The sequence below is a fragment of the Rhinolophus hipposideros genome (genome assembly GCF_964194185.1).
Source record: "Rhinolophus hipposideros genome assembly, chromosome: 15".
NCBI lineage: Eukaryota > Metazoa > Chordata > Mammalia > Chiroptera > Rhinolophidae > Rhinolophus > Rhinolophus hipposideros.
In genome coordinates this window covers 33,434,114-33,450,097 of record NC_138061.1, presented here as the reverse complement: position 1 = coordinate 33,450,097, position 15,984 = coordinate 33,434,114, and the positions used below count along the sequence as shown (strand labels likewise).

The window sequence follows — 15,984 nt, the reverse complement described above, 5'->3', positions numbered from 1 at the left end:
TCTGTACACTTAGGTACTTCCAAACAGTAGGCTTACCGTAGGCTTAATTTTTTCCCCTCTCTGCTGTTTTGATTTATTATAATCCCCCACATTATAAATGCCCCACAATCATTATATAAACGCAAGTGTGGGGACTGCGAAGAAGTCGGGAAACCCAACTGCGGTTGGCTCCCCCTCACGGTCCACGTGACTTGGCTTCTTCATCCCTGCCTGTGAAATGAAGAGGACACTGCTGGCAGGGCTATTTTAAAGATTAATGGCAATAACAAGGGATAGAGAGACTAGCGTACATCAGGCGCTAAGTGCCTTACAATTATCCATTAATTGAATCCTTCTGGAATCCTGTAAGGTAGATACCTTTATTCCCATTGAACAGTCGAGGGAACTGGGGCACAGTGACATTAAGTAATTTGTCAAAATCTTATATGGCTACAATCTGAACCCATGCAGTCTAGCTCCAGGACCCACATTCTTAATCACTTCTTTATCCTGCTTCCCTGATGCTTCTTTCAGGTCAAACAAGAGCCTACACCTGAAAATGCTTTGCAAACCATAAGGATACATTTATTTTTATTGTTATTATTGTTGTTATTGTTGTTGTTGTTGTTATATTATTATTATTATTATTATTATTATTATTATTATTATTTTGCCTCCCAGCATCCACTCACCCTCTAGGTAACTGCCCTGATTTAGTACAGGAGAGAACCATTCCCCACTGCCATCAATCAATGCTTTATCTTCAGCTAAAGATGTGCTGACCTCAGGCTCCAGGGGTGAAGCAACATGCCATGGGCACCCCAGTCAGGACAGGCCAATGTCGTCAGGACAGGCCAATGTCCCCGGCCTCGGTGACTGGCCGGGCGCGAGGCACAAGACCAAGGATGTTGTTGGCTCAGGATCGCAGGCGATCACTAGTGAGACGAGCCTGCAGCTGCTGGACGCCTCCACGGGCCGCCCAAGAGCAAGGAGCTAGGAAGGCTCCTCCTGACAGCACGTGGTTCCCCTCGAGCCCTTCCTGAAGTCAGCTCCACCTTCTAGACTTCCAATTACCTAAGCCGATACACTTTTTCACCTAAGATCGTTTGAAACTGGGTTTTCTGTCACTGGTAACCAAGAGAATCATCATAATACTCTTCCTGAAACATATTTTGTTCTATCAAGCTATATTCATCTGTACTTCAGTACTTTCCCCTCCACGCAATAAAACTTGAGAGACTGAGAAAGTACATTTTTATTAGCTAGCCTTGACAAATTAAACACTCCTGAGGCTGGAGTTCTTGACAAAAGAACTCCATATTATACAGAACAAAAGATCCAGTTTTCCTAATGCCACAGATCAAGTGATTTGGCCTATCATCAAATTTATTTCAGAAACTTTATTTTTAACCAAAGAAGTTAAGCCCACAGTTTCCAGCTTTGTAAGGAAAATAACTGTGGTATTTATTTTCTCAGTCCTTTCCAGTCTAATTTTTCATTTACTCCTAAATCCAAACCACCATAAAAAAATTACTAAAATGAAGAACAGAACTGAATTTTTAAAAACATTTTAAACACAAGCAGCAGAAAGTATGAATGGACATATGTCATTTTCTTTCCCATAAAGAAGAGGGGCTAAACCTTAACTTTATTTATTAATTTTGGCAACACAGCACAAAAAAAACCATTAAGGAGTTTTAACCACATTCATTAAACTATTCATTACACCAGCTAACATTCCTTCTTCGTAGCTCCTTCAAACAAATCTTCACAAGAGTCTTAAATTTCACAGGAGAGCACTATTGGTCACCCAGATCACTACCTCAAAAGGTGGCAAGTATTAGGTTGGTGCAAAAGTAATTGCAGTTTAAAAGGTTAAAAATAATTGCAAAAACCGCAATGACTTTTGTTGGTGCAATTACTTTTCTCCAACCTAACATTCCATAGAATTCCATTTGATGTCAGACGGCTCTTAAAACAATGTGCAAACATTACCAGAACTTCATGCCTTTTCACATCTTCAAATTATTACACACAGCTAAATAACTGTAACTATAACATCCAGACAAATGTCCAATCTCATTTCCTAAAAGACTTCTCCGGCTAGAAGAAGGAAATGCAGCCATTTTGGCTTATGACGGTTTACTGAGCTAAGTCGACTGCACTTCCTTTTTATCTGAAGGACAAATTGGGGGCGGTGAAGGGGCAGTCAGTCATATAGCCTGAGTATCCACCCATAAAACATGAGCATAAATGAAAATACTGAGTTAAAACTACGTTAAAAAAGAGTTCTATGCTCATTATAATGCCCTCAGTACCCTCCTATTAAGAAGAAACAAACTTTTATGACCTCAAGTAAGCAACGAATAAGCATACCAACAAAGATTCATTTGTTATACTACATTTAAAACTTTATTACCTTGTGTGCTGTTCTTTCTGTTGAGGTTTATTATTTATTATTAAAGTGGCCTTAAATTGAGGGTCCACTTGGCTTGTTTTGATAAGCACTTGAAAGTTTACAGCCCTATCCAGATACGCTACCTTCCAAACAGCACATAAACAGTTAGGAACTTTAAACAAACACAAAGTCATTTCTATGTATGCCATACTACATACTCCTTATAACTAAAGTAACCATTAGATTATGTAGGATAAGTGTCAATCATATTTATAAAATTAATAAATATAGCCAATACTCTAGTTTATAATTGAGGATTCGGTAATTCTTGTTCCATATCACACTTTTGTTTTGATTCATAGAAAGCACAATCCTAGAATGGAACTTGACGTTCACAAGAGCTACTTGTAAATTCCTCAAGGGCAAGAACCAGATCTGCCTATCACCATTTTATGCCTGACATACAACAGGTACTCTGTACATGTTTGTGGAATAAATAAAGGTATTAACACTAAGATTATTGTGCTTAGACTATTTCATGACTACAGAGGTTACAATTACTGTGTTCTTGCTTTTATGGAGTAAAGCAAGAGTTGGCAAAGTTTTTATAAAGGGCCAGATGGTAATTATTTAGGTAGGTATTATGGGTAGTGTTGCAACTATTCAACCCTGGTCTCTTTCACAATCAAACTTTTCCGTTATAGCACAAATGTGGACATAGACAATATATAAACAAATGAGCACAACTGTGTTTGAATAAAACTTTATTTGCAGAAACATCCATAAAAACTATTAAAACATCCAAATCCCATGGGAACCACTTTCTTACAATGAACACTCTTTTCCCTAAAAGTTGGAAATTGGTGAACTTGCTAAATTCAGCCAGACATGTTTTGTCAGGTCAAAAATTGGGCAGAACATAGATGCTCATTTTCTGCAGTGCCCATGACTCCTTACTGGGCAACCCCCAGCTAATTTCCGTCATGTTTCAAGCCTGGCCCATGCAAGCCTTTGAGCTTACTTCCTGAAATCTCCAGTACATCTGATTTCCAGGGATGTGGCCTATATCCGTACTTGTGAATCTGTAACCACATCGCAGGCTCCTCAGAGCAAGCCATTGATATTCAATTCTTTACCCTTCGTCTAACACTTAGTATCAATACCTAATGAACTTTAAATATTCACTGATTGCCCATGGTTTGATAGATTCTGCATGGTCTCCTCGGAGGGGCTATTCAAAAATAATAACGGCAGAAAAGAAGATGGAAAAACCATGTGCCAGCAGGGACATGGTGAGTCACAGGAAAAGCAGCAAGAATCACTACAGGACTAAAAAACCACACACATTTCTCCCAACTGTGTCTCAGTCTTCTCTCTGCTACCTGGATTCCTCCTTCATATCACAGCAGAAGTTGGACAGAGGTTGGACAACCCGGGACTACCTCCACTGTAAGCAGAAGGAGGATGAAACCTTGTCTAATCTTCATTTCTGCCACAGTGTGCTCTGGGTGGGTGAACACAAAAAAATTAACCTGCATCTAATAGAATGAATAAACTGTTGTATTCTCACACGATGGAATGCTCGACAGCAATGAAAATGAACAATCTCTAACGATATGCAACAATATGGAGGAATCTCTCTAATACACTGTTGAATGACAAAAGCCAGACACAGAAAAGTGCAATCTGCATTATATAACTCAGAGAGAGAAAGAGAGAGAGAGAGAGAGAGAGAGAGAGAGAGAGAGAGAGAGAGAGAGAGAGAGCAAGCAAAACGTATTTATGCTGCTAGGAATCAAGAGAATACCATGTTTCCCCGAAAATAAGACCGGGTCTTATATTAATTTTTGCTCCAAAAGACGCCTTAGAGCTTATGTTCAGGGAATGTCATCCTGAAAACTCATGCTAGGGCTTATTTTCCGGGGAACATGGCAGTTGCCATGGAACAGGGTAGTTAGTGTCTAGTGTCCAGGAGGCATGAGGTTGTGGTGGTAATTTTGTTTCTTGATCTGGGTGCTGGTTACATGGATGAGTTCAGTTTGTAAAATTATATTGAGCCATACACTTACAATACGTATATTTTTTGTATGTATGTCCTATTTCAGTACAAAGTAAGAAAATCATTCCCCCATATCTAAGTGGCCCAGGGCCAGAGAGCCAGTTGAAGGCCCCATACAGGGCCCCATACGCCTTCCCTTCGACCATCCCTTCAAGCCTTTTGCTTCATGTGGAGCCCCATTCACTCCTCCTCATGTTTTCAAAGCATTACCAGACAGAGGCCAAAGAGCGAAAAGAAAAAAAACCAGTTCGTTCTGAGATACCTATAGTTCCAGTCACAGCTCCTTCAGAATGTCAGTATCTTTAGAAGAAACTTTACTGCTACCCCTAACTTTTCGTAAGAAACCTCTGCTGCCCTAAACGGCTCAATAAATAGACTTCTTTTAAAATAATGCTCCAGAGGTACAAGTCCAGTTTATAAACATCTATGAAGAAATGCCTAAGCATATCTAATACTCAGGGATCACCCAAGAAAGATACCATAAATAAAATTAGAATGTAGAACACTTGACAGCTACCCTGGAAGAACCGCGAAGTTATACAACTGATTGTGTAATTGGCCATATGTATAATAATCTACAATTATAATCATAGCTGAACATATCTTTAAGATTTTATGTAAAGTTTCAATTCAGGTAGTCAAATCATGGGCTGAGAATCATTTTGAATCACTCTAAAGTTGCCTTTAATATAGTAACCTGAATGTGACATTACCACTCCTATTCTTTACATGTTTTAATAAATTCAGATTAAAAAAGTCAATTAAGACGTTTGATCACATGAAATCACAGAAACTGGTCTACTTGTGAATACTGATCAAGAAGAAGGCAAGAGAGTAATTAGATCCACTGACCTAACAATAAACATAAGCCACAGTGGGGCAGACGGGCAGGCTAGAAGGAATGAAGAAAGCACAGTAATCCTTCTTACACACGGCCCATGTGTGGTGCAAATTTCAATCTTTTACAGTCGGATGTTTCTCATATCAAACAAATTCATACTGCATATTTATTAAATAAACCACTGTTGATTTTTTTTAATCTGACTTCACATCAGCTATGAAAGGAGTATAAAGTCAAATTACACCTTTTAATAGGAAATTATAACTGCATTTAATTAAATGATTCTACGTCGCATAATTCATGAATGTTCTAAAGTACCTCTCAGGGAAGAACATCCTTATTTTTAAGAGCTGCATCCCCAAGAACTTAAGATAAAATGTCAATGAGGTCTGTAACTGACTTGCACAGGTTTCAGCAGAAAAATACACACACACACACACACACACACACACACACACACACACACAACGTGGCAAAATGCCAACTATTAAGTAGGTAGTGGATGCAGAGGAATTCACGGCACACTCTTTTAACCAGCTAGTATGTTTGAAAATTTTTATAATAAAAAGTTGCATAGAAACCTTTACTCACCTTTCAAGTAGATAGATGGTCGTCTTCTTTCTCCTAATCAAAAACCAATGGCTAAATACGCCCAGAGGCCTATTCAGGGATCATTCATGCTGCCCTCACCCTGCAAGAATAAGCAAAATAATATGTTATCACTCAAGGATTTTTATTATGTTAGTGATACTTCACTTGAGAAAATGTTCTCAATGTGACAAGATTCTAGATTAAAATATTGGTGTAACTCTTTGTTTTCTAAGTAAGGAAAAAAGTGAAAAGAGGAAAAAAAAAATCCCATCACGTATGATATGTGGGGAACAACTATTAACGTCACCCACCCTGGGAACGTCCAGAACAAAGGAATTCCTCAGTAAGTTTCTTTTAATTCACATCAATTTCAGGGCAGTGACGTAGCCCAAACTTCCACTCAAACTGCAGCTTCAAGGATCTGAGCTTCACTCTGATTGGATTTCTGAGACCACACCTAGAAAACATCAACGTACACTCTCAGAACCACACCAGAACTGCTGATTCCCCTGAAGTCCTTTCAGCAAAGGTATTCGGACCTGATCTCCTAACAGCTACAGTTGTACCGTGGCCTACAGGTCATACTGCTGCCGCCTCCACCCCACCTTACACTTTGGCATTATCGATTCCATTTGATGCTCCCCACAACCCTGTGAGGTAAGCAGTGACGATTCCATTTTCCAGAGGAGGCAGCTGAGTGCCAGAGGTGATGCATTAGAAAACACCAGAGATGAAACTCCAACTTAGGTCTTCTGACCCCCAGCTTAGGGCGTGTCTCACATTACAGCCATCCCCACTCCTCCCTAGGCCCCAAGGTGACGCTCTCCTGAAAACTAACCTCAGAGCAAAATGGCCAACAACACATTCACACACCATTGGGAGAGCGGGGGTACACTCCAGTGTGTTCCCTGAGTATATATTGTCAGTCTTAATAGTACTATTAATACTATAAGTACGATTACCAATTACTATATAGTTACTATTAGCAATTATGCTTCCCTTTTCCACACAATAACCCTTAATGTATTTTTGACATTTTATATATGTACACGTACACACACACACACACACACACACACACACACACACACACTTTTCTTTTCAGTTTTCTCCCTTCTTTCTCAAGAGAGCACACTGTTGGCCAAGGGAAATAAAACCTGATGATTTTATTTTTGTCACAACAAAAGGCATTATTCACTTGCTTTTGAGGATTTTCCGTTCATTTTTATAAAATGGAAAATACAATAGAATATAATGACACAGATACTGCTCCACCAATAAAGATGGAAGTAGCATCAAAAAAACTACAGTTGGGCAGAACGCAGTGTCTCTATACAATGACCTAACGTGGCCCTTCATCTGAAAGTCACCAAAATTCCGCAAGCACAGAGGTTTAGAGGTATCAATGTGTGGAGGTGCTGCCACACAAAAGCCTAAGAAAAGCTAGTTAGGGACCCCCTGCACCTGGCTTTCAGTCCTGTCTCCTCCATTGTTAGCTTGATTAAAAATCCAGAGAACCTCTCCAAGCTGCCTCCTCTCCTGAAGGCTGGAACACCTGTTCACCAGGGAATTGCAAGCCACCAAGGAGGTAGGATGTGACTCAGTTCCTCATAAACTGGAGCGCTGAGACCTGAGGAACACTCACCAAGAGGTTAAGCCAAGAGCTACACCAAACCAAGGAAAAATTATGATGTACCTTTGGAGACATCAATTTTACTCAAAGATTTTGGAGCAGATAAGCAAATGAATCAGCAATTTATAAGCTGTTGATAATAAAACAAATATGCATTGTGGAGTAGAATGCAATCATCGCATGCATTTTTTAGCTAAAAGTTCTATCCTTACTTGCCTAATTCATTTCCAGCTATACCCTTACATGTCGGGGGAGTGAGGGATGGACTCTTTCCTTTTTCATTCAAAATGATCTTGGGAGTACATGTGAAGTTGGTAGGGATGTTATATCATAGTGAGCCCGGGAAGCTATCAATGGCCCTTGGTCTGGAGAATTCTCTTCAAAAGCAGGAATCCCAGATCTAGGTCAGGTACACTGAAGTCTAGACACACATAGTTCCAACTCTATACCACACCTCCTGGTGGATTACTGACGTTCTTCGCTTCACGGTCCTCCCCACCAGCTTCGCGGCCACAGGCACACTCCTGTCGGATGGGCTCGTGCCACTCAGTTACCCAGTTACCACCACTTCCTTTTCTTCAACCCCATACTGATTGGTAACACATTCAGCACTTCCAGTAAGGATGTCTGCATCATAGCTAAAGAAAAATAATCTTAGCAATTTAGTGTGTCCCTAAAAACTCTGTACTGTGAAATATATTAAAAAGTGCATAACCGCAGCAGCCAGCCTCCAAGATGGTCTCCAATGATCCCTACCTCCAATATTCATGCTTTTATGTAGTCCCTTCCCACACTGAATGGCGCTGGCATGTATAACCCCTACGCTATTAGGGAAGTGGCGGAGTGTGACTTCAAAGGCTAGTCAAAGAGCAGCTTCCCTCTCACTCACTTGGGAGAGAAGCTGGCTGCCATGTCATGAGGACACTCAAATGCTCTAAAGACAAGCTCACTTGATAAGGAACTAAGGCCTCCTGCAACAGTTAAGGGAGTAAGCCTTCACAGAAGCAGATCCTCTGGCCCAGTCAAGCCTTCAGGTGATAGTGGCTTCAGTTGATATCTCGACTGCAACGCTATGGGAGACCCCAAGTTAAAACCACCCAGCTAAGCTGCTCCTGGTTTCCTGCCCTACACAAAAACTGTGTGAGATCATAAATGTTTATCAGTGACGTAGCTGCTGAGTGTTGAGATAACTTGTTATGCAGTGGTAAAAATAGTAACATCAGATTAAAGAATAATAACATAAATCCCATGTACCTAATACCCAACTGAGACTTCTGGAGGGTGGGGGAAGGCCTGTGTGCCCCTTCCTGATTACCTCTCCCCGTCCATTCTCCCACTCCCTCCTCCCCGCACAGATAACCACCAGCCTGAATTCTAACTTAATTATTCCTTTGCTCCTCTTTATGGTTTTATCACACATGTATTCTCAATACGTTGTTGCATTTTGCCTGGTTTTAAGTCTAATACAAATGAAACCAACTGTATTGGCAAGTCTTTTAAGACTTGCCTCTTAAGATTCTGAGATTCACCCCTATTGACTCATGTGGCTGTAGCAGATTTTTCACCGCTGTTGAGCTCTCATTGTGTATGAACATTGCCACAATTCATCGCCCTTTTCTGCTGTTGAGGATCATCTGGAGATTTTTCCGATTTCTGCTTAGAAAAATGCTGCCATTCACATTCATCCCCTGGAGGACCCAGCAAGTTTCTCCAGGGCACAGACCTAGGAGAGGAGAGCTGGGCTGGGGTTTACGCATGTTCAACTCTCCTAAGGAATGCCAAACTGTTTTCCCAAGTGGTTGTGTACAACTGACTCTTGAGTCGCTTCTCCAGTCTCTCTCCAAATAAGAGGCACGCTTGTTTTGCTAATTACCAGAAAAGCTTCCAACCCACAAAAGGGAAAGCTTTTCCTATTTGCAGCATCACTGCTGCAAATAAATAGTACTCCAAAGTAGTGCCCCAGACAGCTGGAACGTATTAGTCACCGGACATCAGCACAGACTTCAGAATAATGACGCAGACCCAGTCAGCACCACAGACTGCCCACAGGGAGAAGTCAAATTGGATTTCTAAACCAACGTTAAATTCACAGACTTTTCCTCCTGATAGACTCACACCCACAGTCCCATCTTACTGCTGTCATCTGAAAGAAGAAACAAAATTACCACATGCAACCCGGCCAAATTCAAGATTAAAGCAGGAGAGGCAAATCATTACAATGAAATCGTATTTTAGGTTGTTGTTTTTTGTTTGTTTGTTTTTAACAGAGAGCTGGTTATGTTTTTCTATATTTTGACCAATGAGATGAGATTATTTACCTTATTTTATACGTAGTAATTCTACAAAAAAGCTTATGTATTCTCTGTACAAAAAGGTGTTCCTTTTACATTTAATCAATTTTTTAAGTGGCAACAGTAATTTTTATAATTTATCTGTATTTTGTGTAAAAACACAATATCAAACATTTCTGCTGGCGTTAAATACAAAGACAAGAAATTCTTTCCATTTGAGCAGGAAGGAGAGAATAAGAGTTATTGTAAATTTCAAGGAGGCTCTTATTATGTCACTAAAAAAAAGTCTTATCATGTCACTGAAAAAAACAATGGCACCAGATGACCAACATGAGGTCATTTCAACCTTATTTGTCTCTTTATTTGTCTTTTTACAATTGTTTTTCCCTATAAGACAGGATTTATTATTACAACCTTTTTACAGATGGAGGAAACTGAAGCACAGAAAGCAATTAAGTTGTGCCCAATCACACAGCTATTAAAGGTAAAACAAGGATTTGAACCCAGGCAGTTTACCCCAGAATCCAAATTCTTAACCACTCTTCTGGGCAGCTTCTTCAGCCCCCCCAAGACCATCCAGAAGGCCCTGCAATGGTGACAATGAAAATGGCTACCAGTTACTAAGCACATGCAAGTGTGCCAAGCACTTGCTAAGTGCTCTATTGCATTATTTCTAATCCTCCTCACATCTCTGCCAGACATGTATTATTCCCATTTTATAAGAAACTTAGGCACCGGGAGTTTAAGTAACTTGTCCAAAATCACATAGGTAATAAAAAAAAATTACGGCGATATCACTGGAACCTTATCTCTGACTTCAAAGTTCATGTTCTTTCTACAATGGACCTTCAGGACAAAATAAAACTACCTAGTCCCAAGATCTGTGGTAGGTAAGTTTGATCTCAGCTCCTAGAAAGGCCCCCAGGAAGGAAACAGATGCCATACCGTGTTTCCCCAAAAATAAGACCTAGCCGGACAATCAGCTCTAATGCATCTTTTGGAGCAAAAATTAATATAAGACCCGGTCTTATTTTACTATGAGACTATAAGACTTATAGTAAAATAAGATCGGGTCTTATAACATAATATAAATATAATAGAATATAAATATAATAGAATACTGGGTCTTATATATACTCTATTCTACTCTACTATACTATAATACCGGGTCTTATATTAATTTTTCTGGTGAGCAATGGGCAGAAGTTGCCATACCTCAATGGCAGACAGACTGAGGTGAAGCGGGCACCAATCAGAGCAGAAGGCACTCTCAGAAAACCTGGGCCCAACACTACCTCCTTTACCCTGGGCAGTTCAATAGCCTCTCCACACAATGGGTTCGTCTGTAAAATGGGACTCTTTTATTTCAAAGCCATGTTGTGAGGATTAAAGAGAGTAGCACATAAAAGGGACCTGGCAACAGGCAGGTATCAGGTATATGCTTAACAACTGAAGAAGTAAATATATGCTCTAGCTACCTAACAGGGAAAAGAAAGAAACCAATCTTAACAACATCCTTGCTTCCACATGCAAAGCCTCACATACTCCATGATGGATGATTTGACAATTTGTGAAAGGCCATCTTTGTATCATGATTTTTATTTTTTTAGTAATATTATGGTTTCCGCTTCTGTCCTACCCTAAACAGAATAACCTTGCCAACTAGATCAACCCTCCATGATATTAGTAAAAGTTACACATTCTTTACATAAACATGAGTGCTGGAATGAACTCAAAGTAAAACATTTGGCTCATTTAACTTTCCTGTGACTGACTTCAGAATATCTTAAGCTCTCATTTCAAATAGCAACATCTCTTCAAAGTATATCCAGCTTCTTGGAAATCATCTCAAATCATCTGGCCAATAACATAGAAACTTGATTAAATAACTAGCTAAACGACAAAAAGAATTTTAGCAACGCTACATATACTATTGCAATGAAGGTAAGGTTCCTCTGTAGTACCCCTTTTGCCACCCCTAAGATTAGGTATCTAAAGTATAAGATGTGAATTTAGAAACAGAACGCTCAGGTTAACTACCAGCAAGGTCCACAGCAGCTGGTCCTTTTCGCATTTAGGGGAGGGGTGGGAAGCAGTAGGAACTGCAGCATTGTAGATCTGCTTTGCAAAATTGGTCCAAACTCATCTTTCTTGACCAAATGATGCAATCAATCAGTGATCTAACACAGAGGAAACAGAGAAGCACATTCCTTAAATAAAAAAGGCTGAATCTTGTATTGATTTTAATATGTAATCCAGAGTGAAACAGGCGTCCCACCAAAGGACAATTATCCAGAGGGAAATAGCCAGTGAGTGGCAGAAACAGACTCAGTACAGTAGGAAGTTATGAAGACAACAGGAACAGCCAATGCTGATGGTTTCACAGCGTATACCACAGGCCAGACCTTCCGCTGAGTATGTTTCCTACATTCTTTTTTAAAACCCTCACTCAATAACCCTGACAGAAAACACCGTAATATAGATCCCTATTTAACAGATAAGAAAATTGACTTGGAGATAAAATGACTTGCCCAAAGTCACAGAACTAGTACATGGGTATAATAACTGGCTCTTGGTATATGGTATGCACTCAATAAATATCTGTTGAACATGGGGTTTTTATTTCTCCTCCATAAAAATAAAAAACACTACTTATTTCCTGAGGATTTTGTAAAGGTAAAATAAGATTCTGTATATAAAGTTCCTACCTCAGTGCCTTGACCTCTGGAATGTACTGTGGTACACGGGCAACAACATTGATATAAAAATCTAGACACAACAGCCACCTGGAATAGGTTATGATAATGAAAATGGATATAACAAACATCATAATGTATAGAAGATATGCAAACATATATAACAGGCAGAAGAATGGCAAATAACACATGAAAAGGTGTTCAACATCATTAATCATTAGGGAAATGAAAATTAAAATCACAATGAGATACTATTTCACACCAACCAGAATGGCTAAATTTTAACAATTGGTAATATCAAATGCTGACAAAGATGCAGAGCAACTAGGACTCGCACACATTGCCGGTGGGAATGCAATGGGTGAACAAGTAAGCAACCTGTGGTACATCCATTCAATGGAATACTACTTAGTAAGAAAAAGGGGACAAATTATAGATACACACAACATGAATGAAAGAATGCAAATGAAAGAAGCTATTTCAAACAGATATAGTACAGTGCTCACTTCAGCAGCATATATACTAAAATTGGAACAATACAGAAAAGATTATCATGGCCCCTATACAAGGGTGACCCACAAATTCATGACGCATTCCATGTTTTTTTTTTTAAAAAGGAGTACAGTGCATATAATCCCACTTACATGATATTCTGGAAAAGGTAAAACTATAGCGACAGAGAAAAGATCACTTGCCAGGAGTTTGGGATGGGGGAGGGTTTGACTACAAAGACACGGCACCATGAAGAGTCAGTATGTGAAAAGAAGCCAACACAGAGGGTCAAGAACCTTGGTTTCTAGACTGATTTCACCAAATGGTGATTGTGTGAAATTACACAGGCTGTATCACCCCACTGAGCCAGAGTTTACCTATTTCTAAAATGAGACAATGATGATCTTGAAAGTCCTTCCTTACTACAAACATTCTAAGGTCAATTTGTTTTTAAGCAATAGAGTCTGCGAAGATAGCAGGACAAATAAGTAGAAGTACCATGATATGGAAGAATAGCTATGTATCCAAACAAATGCCATCAAGGAACAAAAGTGAAAACCACTGACGTGCATGGATGATAGAGTGATGGGGGAAGTAGCCAATAGCAGGGGAAAAGACAAGAGGAGACTCACAATAATACTTCTTTGCATTATACAAGTCAAGAAAACAGAGGTTTCATTGGGGCAGGCAGCAGAGGGCTGAAATGTCAAAGGTCAAATGCTAAAAGAGTTGAGTCGAATGAGGACTGATAAAACAAGAAGACTACCATATGACCCAGCAATTCCACTTTTGGATATTTATCCGGAGAAAGCCAAAACACTAATTCAAAATGACATAAGCATTCCTATGTTCACTACAGCATTATTTGCAATCCAGATATGGAATCAACCTTAGTGTCCATCGACAGACAAATGGATAAAAAAAGATGCAGTGCATATGTACAATGGAATAATACTGAGATATAAAAAAGAATGAAATCTTGCCATTTGTGAGAACATAGATAGACCTAAAAAATATGCTAAGTGAAATAAGTCAGATGGAGAAAGACAAATACCATATGATTTCACTTATATGTGGACTCTAAAAAAACAAACAAAACAGAAATAAACTTATAGATACAGAGAACAAAATGATGGCTGCCAGATGAGAGGGGTTTGGCGGATGGTTAAAATAGGGGAAGGCATTAAGAAGTACGAATTGGCAGTTACCAAAACAATCATGGGGATGTAAAGTACAGCATAGGGAATATAGTCAATAATACTGTAATAACTATGTATGGTGTCAGGTTGGCACTAGACTTATTGGAGTAATCACCTCGTAAGTTATATAACTGTCTCATCACTATACTGTACACCTGAAACTAATATAATATGGTATGTCAACTGTAACTGAAAAAAAATTTACACAAACAATACTATGCAGATATTTTAGAGATCAACAGTGAGTGATTGCCAAAAAGAATAACAAAAAGACTACCACCAAAACTCACATGCTGTCTGAATATCTCTTGGTTGTGCCCGAATTGTTTTGTCCTTGCATTTTCAATCTCACTGCCTTCATCTTTGCTGTTAGAAGCCTAGAATTTAATAAAACATATAGGCATAGTTTCCTACAACAGCTTACCTCAGAGGTTGCAATTTTCAAAATTTAGAAATTCCTGGAAATTAAGAATATGACTGTTGAGTTCTGGTGAGCCATATATGCAGATTCCAGAATTCTAGAATGGAATACAACATTTCATTTTTAAAGGATTTAATTGAATGTAAACAATACAACTTAAGAAGGACTTAAGATTTTATTGTTGTCACCTTATTAGTTTGTAAAGCAGGAAAACAGTGTGAAGTTAATATTCCCAAACTGACCAACTGAAATGTGACAAATCCTTCACCTCTGTTCAGAGCAGCCCCCAGAACACCACTTAATGGACCTCAGCTCTTTCAGCCAAATGCACGCAGTGAGACACACCACTCCAAGCACTTAACCAGAACTGAAGGAAGATTAGGGAAATTAACATGTAAAAAGTATACCCATGTGGATCCGGAGAAACAAAATACCTACCAAGAAGGACTCCTGGTGGCTAACTGAGCTCAAATTTAAAAGCAGAGCCTAACAGGCGTTCCTAAACAGGGACAAACCACACTTCAGGGAAAAGCCTGAACTGAACTGCTGCCTTCTGCACTGTACTGCCTGCCTGCACTGTGTTCCTGCCATCTGAATCAACCCTTATAAAGGAGCTCCTGCAACTGTATTTCAACCAATAGCACTGAGGCTTTCCCCCATCTAATCAGAGCTATGTAACTACTATCCCCATCAGCATCTTCACCAACCAATCAGAGCAGCTCCATTCTGACCAATCATGACAGTGCCTTTTGGAGTTCTCATTTGCATGAGGATGGGCCAATCAGGGACCAGGCGCAGGGACTTGTCTCTATATAAGTCAGCTCCCCTCTGGCAGGAGGAGCACCCTTTCCCCTTCCACCAAAGGCAGGACTACATTTCTTCAGCTGGAACAGAAACACCAAAGACACTTGCTGGACAGAGCAGGGAAGAACAGGTGGAGCAGAGCAGTGCAAGGCAGAGCAAGAGCTGTCTAGCCAGCTCTTGGGAGGGGACTCACCCAAGGCCTACCTTGCCCCAGGGTCACCTCACCCCAGAGCTGCTTCACAGCCATTCTGCCCACAGCCGTGTGGCTTCATAATTGAGCTGTAATACTACTGAGCTGTTCCACAGCCATGCTGTATCACAGCTAGGCTGTTTGCACTGAATACAGTTTCCTTCTTCACCGCACCCCACATTGGGGATTCCTGTTGGCATTGAATTGGCGCCAACGACCACTGGTTGACACCTGCAAGCAAAGTTAATACACAGAAAACTTTTCCAATACCACTTCTTCGACAGTTTCCTTTTCTGATGATTAAATGTGAAAACATCAACCTGATGTAACCTGGTTCTGCCAGTCATGAAAGAGGAGAAAGAGCAGACGACTTCAGCTCAAAGCCTGGTC

General features: G+C 39.9%; 1 protein-coding gene across 9 annotated transcripts in view; it reads right to left on the bottom strand.

Moving 5' to 3' along the window:
• Nucleotides 1–15,984, bottom strand: part of SGMS1 (sphingomyelin synthase 1) — a 255,191-nt gene that overhangs the window by 213,764 nt on the left and 25,443 nt on the right. For 6 of the 9 annotated variants that reach the window (XM_081075240.1, XM_081075239.1, XM_081075242.1 and 3 more), the window contains exon 2: nucleotides 5,869–5,968. The gene's annotated coding sequence lies outside the window, so the exon portion shown is untranslated. Of the gene's footprint in view, nucleotides 1–5,868; nucleotides 5,969–6,179; nucleotides 6,326–15,984 lie in introns of those variants that run through there. The other 3 variants (XM_081075244.1, XM_081075238.1, XM_081075243.1) reach the window with 1 other exon arrangement.